The sequence below is a fragment of the Panthera uncia genome, chromosome D2 (assembly GCF_023721935.1).
Source record: "Panthera uncia isolate 11264 chromosome D2, Puncia_PCG_1.0, whole genome shotgun sequence".
Lineage (NCBI taxonomy): Eukaryota > Metazoa > Chordata > Mammalia > Carnivora > Felidae > Panthera > Panthera uncia.
The window spans coordinates 7,715,324-7,721,887 of NC_064818.1; the positions used below are offsets into that span (position 1 = coordinate 7,715,324).

The 6,564-nt window shown below is 41.2% G+C and overlaps 1 pseudogene; it reads right to left on the bottom strand.

Moving 5' to 3' along the window:
* Window positions 1–809: 809 nt before the first annotated feature.
* LOC125933551 (10 kDa heat shock protein, mitochondrial-like) lies at window positions 810–1,985 on the bottom strand (annotated as a pseudogene).
* Window positions 1,986–6,564: the final 4,579 nt, after the last annotated feature.

Sequence of the window (6,564 nt, forward strand, 5' to 3'; positions counted from 1 at the left end):
AATTTTTTATTTTATTTTTGAGACAGAGAGAGAGAGAGAGAGACAGAGTGCAAGCAGGGGAGAGGCAGAGAGAGAGAGGGAGACACAGCATCCGAAGCAGGTTCCAGGCTCTGATCTGTCACCACAGAGCCCGATGCGGGGCTCGAACTCATAGACTGTGAGATCATGACCTGAGCTGAAGTCAGACGTTTAACCGACTGAGCCACCCAGGCACCCCCCCTACTTGCTTTTCTACTTTAGTGCGCTTGAATGAAACAATACCCATATCCTTAAGCAGCTCAGAATCTAGTGGGAGAAACACACAAATATACAGATAACGTATTAGCTTCCCACTGCTGGACCCCACAAACATAGTGACTTCACATGTCACAAATTTACTATCTCACAGTTCTGAAGGTCAGATCTCTAAAATGGGTTTCAGTGGGCTAAAATTAATAAATGCTTAGACATGTAATAGCTCTTGGGAGCCTTAAGACAGAAATTTCTGTCGAGGCCTGATGCGGTAGAAACAATACTCCAGACTGAAAGGTTAGACTCCCAGGCAAGACCTACACTAAAGACAGGAGAAATCATTTTTCCTCTTAGATTGTTGTTTTATGAACTGGCCCCCTCCCCAGAGGAAAAGGGGAACCCGCTACAGATTGACGGGCGGCAGGTGTTTATTTGTGGGTTGTTTCGTTTTTGTTTTGGGGTTTGGGATGTCATAGTTTATCATAAGAGAGAGAGATGGCGATTTTCACATGATGACAGAATTCAGAATTGTCTACAAGGGGCAGCTTCATGTGATGCCATGTCAATAGTGACTTACTTCAGTCTACATACTTTGCAAGAATGCCAACATCTCTAAATGAGAAATAATCCTAGTCATCTAGAACTACGTTGGTGCCTCCCTATTCTGGAGAACTACCCCAACTTCCACCCTGACTGGTGGAATCAGTCCACACTTTACTTTAGACCCGATCCAACAGCTACTATTGTTGCCTGCGATGTGTTTTCCTTAAGATTTTTCTGGAAGCACAGTGCCTCCTCTGTTTATAGTTTCGGCTGCACTCCTTTCAACTAAAACCCAGTCCGGGAGGGGAAGAAAGTCCCTGAACGCCCGTCCTGCCGGCAGTTTGTAGCCCGCTCTGGGGCACCGAGGACGGTAGGTGGCAGGTATAATAAGGCAACAAACCTACTTTTCAAGTTTGACTCAACAGCCGCAAGGTGAGTAGGTCTCCACACCCGCTCACAAGAATCTTAAAAGTTTCCTTAAAAAAAAACCTTTTTTTAAAGTGTATCTATTTATTTTGAGAGAGAGGGAGAAAGAGAGCAGGGGAGAGGGGAAAAGGGACAGAGAGAGAGAGAGAGAGAGAGAGAGAGAGAGAGAGAGAGAATCCCAAGCAGGCTCTGCATCCCATACGGGGCTCAAACCCATGAACCGTGAGATCATGACCTGAGCTGAAGCCAAGAGTCAGAGGCTTAACCGACTGAGCCACCCAGGCGCCCCAAGAATCCTCAAAGTTTCTATAGAGAACTTACCTGGATTCAGTTAATGTACGCAGTCCCGGGGACTCAACGACACATTGCTCCGCAGGCTGTTCTCCCGGGCAGCCTCCACTGTGAGAAGGCAAGCAAAGTTTGCCGATCGGAGGACCGGGAAGGAGGTGAGAAGCCTCCGGGCTCTGGGTCCAGCCTGCGAGTCAACCAGAGGTCATGTCCTCTGGGTGACTGCCTCCAACACCCATCTCAAGGCTCTAAAAGGTCAGAGATTGTGCATTTCAGGGACGGACTTTTGGAGAAATGTATTACTGTGCCATGAATCTCCCTCCCCCTCTCCTCCCCCATTCTCCGTCTCCCCAGGGGCACAGATGCACCTGCTTGCCCCCCAGTTCACGCCACCAGGGTGGCTTGGAGAGCATAACGCATATACCCTGCACTTTGGGAATCAGCAAGCTGGTCCCTGAGACCACCTGCAGAGCCAAAGATCGAGGGATGCCCTGCATGGCTGCTTTCTAAGCTAGGAAAGAAGTGGGCTATGGGGGCCCGTGAGCCACAGTTGCTCGTCTTTCATCTGGAGGACTGCCTGGAAGACCGGAAGAGACCCGAGGCATCACCAAATAGCTTAGAGCTGCAGAGGTAAGTGAGCATCTCGAACAGAGACCGTGTGCGTCGTCCAAGGAGCCACAGATAGGCTGCTCCAAAGAATCCCACACGAGAGTCAGTTTTCAATATAATCGAGTCCAGAAAACGCTGGCAATACGACAGGACAAGGAGTAAGCACTTGCTCCCCTTCTGTCCGCCGTGTCCCAGCTCAAGTGGAATAGAAACCAGAGTTCCAGAGCTCGGGGAGAAAGGGTAGGAGAGAGGGAGAGTGAGCCAACACTCCCTTTCCGAATGCAGGCTTCTGCTCTCAGGCTGTTTGGACGCAGGCTCACGTGGGGAAGGTGCAGAGACTTTCATTCTAAGTCACGATGGAATCGCGGTAATTTCTCGGAGAAGTGGCAGGATTTTCCGGAGTGTTCACCCGGACAGGGGAATAATTAGCCCCATGTGGCAGATTAACGAAAGCAGTAAGAAACAAAAATGGAGTTGTTTCAGCGACACCTTGCTTGTTCGATGCAATGGTTTTAAATAGGCTCAGGGCCGGAAGGAATGAGATGCCGGATCACCCACTCCCTGCCCTTGGCCCACACTGTACGTGTAAACCCCCGGGGCAGGCCACACACATAGGGCATGTGCCTGCTGGGCTCTCTCAGCCTCCCCAGGCCACCAACCCTCTGCTCTGCCAAGGCCACTGACACCCATTGGGCACAATGCTTTATACTGGCTGATTTTATAGGAATCGGGTGATTTCTTAATGTGTGATTCTGTCCTTCTATGATTCATAACAAATTAAACAGTCATTCATACACACTCTGTCTATTTATATTTAACCTCTGTGTAACTTTTCCTCTCTGAACTTCTCCCGTTGTTTCAAGTTGGGTGCTTTTATTTGCTGGTTCCTGAAGACTCCTTATATACAAAGATTATTAACTCTATTATGTAAGTTGTAAATATTTTTCTAAATTCACTGCTTTTGATGATTCTTTAGGCTGCATTTAAGAATGCAGAAGTGCTGAGATTTTACGTGGCTTCATTAATGATTCATTGCCACAATTTATGCCTTTGGTATCATATTTAGAAAGCCCTTCCCCACTGAAATATCATAAAAAATATTTACCTACGTTTCCTTCAGATTTTATATTATTGTATATTACATCTAAATTCTCTTGTAATTTTTTAACATTTTTATTCATTTTTGAGAGCCAGAGAGAGACAGAGTGTGAGTGGGGCAGGGGCAGAGAGAGAGGGAGACACAGAATCCGAAGCAGGCTCCAGGCTCCAGGCTGTCAGCACAGAGCCCCATGTGGACCTCGAACTCACGAACTGCGAGATTATGACCTGAGGCGTAGCCGACTGAGCCACCCAGGCGCCCCTGTCCACACATCTGAAACAAGCCTTTATTGTGTTCTTCCAAAATCTTGGTATTAAGATGCATTTTCATATGGAAACTTTTTGTTATATACTTTTGCCTAGCTAGAATGAACCCTGCTTGGTATATCAGATTCACTAAGGTTTCATTTAGCATTGATGTACCACAGTGTATAAGTAAGTATGGTCAATAGCTGCCTTTTACTTCTTTTGGGGGGGGGTTGTTTGTTTTTAATGAGGGTAATTCTAACCCATCCGATGCATTAGAAAAAATATCCTTGATACTCTGTATTAGATTAGATAGCCTAAAAATTGTCTATTCTTTAATGATTTGATAGAACTATAATCTGTGACTCCTTTAAGTGTGATACCTTTTTCACAAAGGGATCTATTCAGGTTTTCTAGTGCTTCTAGAGTTAATGTTAATCATTTACATTTCACAATAAAGCTTTCCATTTCATCCAGAAGTGTCCATAAAGCTAATGTGCATTATGAATCTCTCTGAGTACAACCTAAAGGGGTTTTAAATGGTTTTGATCAGGAACCCAGGAACCTTTTGTTGCTTAACTGACCTTTTTGTGAGACTATGGTTCTAAGTTTCACACTTTGGAAAATGCTAAGGCCATGTCTTAGAACATCCCCTTAAATTTGGTTTTAAATCCTTTCTTTACAAAGAATTGTATTACCTTTCTTATTCTGAATCTTGTATATTGCTTTTCCTCTATTTTATACAATTATTTTTACTCAAATAATTAGCTTTTGAATACGTGTGTTCATTTTTGCTTTTCGAACGCCTTTAAGTTTTCTTTTTCTCCCCAATTAATGGAAAAGAAATTGAAATCAGGAAGTCACTGGGAATTTGTTTCCAAAAATCCAATAGGCTATAGCTTTAAGTATTTAAACTGAGTGAAAGAAAAGGAAAGGATGCTAGGAGAATGAACAGGAAGAATACGTAATGGTCAACGTCAAAAGGAGAGAGAAAGGAAAAAGCCAAAACTTGCAGCAGGCAATGCGTGCAAACAACTTTTCAAAACCGTTTTTCTAGTTTTATTGAGATATAATTGACATTCATCACTTTATGAGTCTCAGGAGTCCAGCATAAAGGTTTGACTTACATATGTGAAATGATCATCACAATAAGTATAGTTAATGTCCATCATCTTAGATAGAATACAAATAAATAGAAACAAGGGGGAAAAATGCTTTTCCTTGTAATGAGAACTCTTGGGATTTATTAACAACTTTCCTATATGTAATACAGTAAGGGTAATTATAGTCATCATGTCGTACATTACATCCCTTGTGCTTATTTACCTTTTACCTGGAAGTTATCATTGGGTCACCTTCTCTCAATTCCCTTTGCCTCTATTTCCCAGCCTCTGGTAACCACAAATCCCATCTCTTTTTCTATAAAGCTTTTTCTTCCTCTTAGATTTCCACGTATAACTGAGATCACGTAGTATTGTCTTTCTCTGTCCAAATTATTTCATTGAGCATAATGCCCTCAAGATCCTCCAATCTTGTTGCAAATGGCATGATTTCCTCAGTGTTTATGGGTAAATAATATTATATTTAATATATATATGTATCTGATAAATCATATAAATCAGGACTCCTTTATTCATTCATCCGTCAATGGACATTTAGGTTGTTTCCATGCCTTAACTATTGTAAATAATACTGCTATGACCATGAGGGTGTAGGTATCTGTTTGAGTTAGTGTTTTTGTTTCCCTTGGTTACATTCCCAGAAGTGGAATTACTGGATCATACAATAGTTCTAGTTTTAATTTTTTGAAGATCATCCATACTGTTTTCCATAGTGGTTATACCAGTTTACCGTCCCAACAGCACACAAGTGTCCCTTTTTCTCTCCATCTACACCAACACTTGTTATCTCTTTTTGACAACAGGTGTGAGGTGTGAGGTGTGAGGTGATACCACAGGTGTGAGGTGTGAGGTATGAGGTGATACCACACTGTGGTTTTGATTTGCATTTCCCTGATGACTGCTGAGCATCTTTTCATGTACCTATTGGCCATTCATGAATCTTCTTTGGAAGAAGTTTATTCAGGTCGTTTGCCCATTTTTAAATAAGATTGTTTGTTTTGCTATTGAGTTGTGTGAGTTCTTTTTATATTTTATATATTAACCCCTTATCAGATATATAGTTTGCAAATATTTTCCCATTCTATAGGTTGTCTTTTAGCTTTGTTGGTAGTTGTTGTTGTTGTTGTTGTTGTTGTGTGTGTGTGTGTGTGTGCAGAAGCTGTTTAGTTTGATGTGGTCCACCTGTTTTATTTTGTTGCTTGTGCTTTAAGTGTCAGATCAAAAAATCATTGCCAAGACCCATATCAAGGAAATTTTTCCCATATTTTCTTTTAGCAATTTCATGGTTTCAGGTATTACATTCAAGTCTTAAATCTACTGTGAGTTAATTTTTGTGAATGTGTAAGACAGAGATCTAGTTTTATTCTTCTACATATGAATATCCAATTTTCCCAGCATCATTTATTGAAGAAACTGCCTTTTGTCCATTCAATATTCTTGGTTCCTTTGTCAACTATTAGTTGACTGTATATACTTGGGTTTATTTCTGAGCTCTCATCCGTTCCATTGCTCTATTCTTCTGTTTCTATCCAGTATCACACTATTTTGATGACTGTAGCTTTATAGTAGAGTTTGAAATAGAGAAGTGTGATGCCTCCTGCTTTGTCTTTCTTTCTTAGGATTTTTTTAGCTACTTGGTGCCTTTTGTGGCTCCATATAAATTTTAGGATTGTTATTTCTACTTCTATAGAAAATGCCCTTGGAGTCTTCATAGGGATTGCATTGACTCTATAGATGGCTTATGCTGGTATTGATCTTTTACCAATATTATTTCTTCCAATCCATGAACATTGGGTACTTTTCCATTTATTTGTGCCTTCTTTGATTTCTTTTATCATTGTCTTATGCTTTTCAGAATAGAGATCTTTTACCTACTTGGTTAGATTAATTCCTAAATAGTCTGTTGTTTTTGATGTTATTGTAAATGGAATCGATTTTACTTTTATTTATTTATTTTTTGAATAATTCATTGTTAATGAATAGAATTTTTGTATGTTAATTT